This window comes from Prunus persica, chromosome G2, assembly GCF_000346465.2.
Source record: "Prunus persica cultivar Lovell chromosome G2, Prunus_persica_NCBIv2, whole genome shotgun sequence".
Lineage (NCBI taxonomy): Eukaryota > Viridiplantae > Streptophyta > Magnoliopsida > Rosales > Rosaceae > Prunus > Prunus persica.
Genome location: NC_034010.1, coordinates 14190561 through 14191732, shown reverse-complemented (window position 1 = coordinate 14191732; position 1172 = coordinate 14190561).

Sequence of the window (1172 nt, the reverse complement as noted above, 5' to 3'; positions counted from 1 at the left end):
AATCTGTCATCCAAAAAGAAACTTTACATATGCAGAATATTAATTCCTTCGTTTTAAATTTCCTCGGAAAAAAAACTCTATTTATAACGCACTGTAATTGAAAAATAAACTGAAAGGTCACGGGAAAAAAAATTCTATTCATAATTTAAAAATTAAAATCCACGTCGGTTATATTAAACCTAACGACGTTAAATGAAATGATTCCACGTCGAACGAAAAATATTTTGTCGTGTTAGTTAAAAACGACGTAGTTAAATGTAACCGCCGTATTATTTTTTTGAAATGGTTTTATATGTAAGCCACTTTTCGACTTACACATGCACTGTTTCCAAACCCGATTAAAAATTTCAATCTCCAGAGAAACCTTTTCGTCTTTTTTCCTTGTCAGAGCATTGTCAGAGTTTCTCATCGTCTTCCTCTCGTCTTCTTCGTCGTCCTTGAACTTAAACATCGATCATCTTCCTCTTGCTTTCATTGCACGCAAAAGGTAAGCTTTCATTTTCACTATTTTGGTTACTGTTTTGCATGCTCATACGTTTTTTGTTTGAAAAATCTTTTTACCTTTTTTCTAGCCAAAATCATTTTACTTCTTTCCAAGTTTGATAAAATATACAGACAAAGAGGGAAAGTTTCCAACTTTGAAGACAACTACCTCAACTAAATAAGACGACGGTAGACCACGACGGTTCGTCAGTTGTTCTAGCGTCGTCTGAAAATTGACAAAGTTGTTTTTAAAATAATAGTCTTTTTTTATATGCTTGTTTAATTGCAGGTTTGATTTCTCTGAACAATGGTTTTTGTTTTTCCCTTATTTGATAAAATATAAAGAAAAAGAAACTAGGGTTGGTATCTAATATAGACGACAAAATATCTTATTATTTTACGTCGTGTGAATGTTAATACCACGACGGTGTATTACTATTAACGTCGTATGAACATAAATACCACGACGTTATATAAATAATAGTTTACCACGACGGTGTATTACTATTGACGTCGTGTGAACATATATACCACGACGTTATATAAATAATAGTTTTAAACATTTATTACGTCTGAGATTATTTCATTGCGTCGTCTAAAATCATATCATACGTCGTATTTTTTTAATACCGTCGTTTGTGTTCTTAATGTTTTCCTGAAATATTTTCACTTGCAGTTTTGTCTGTTAA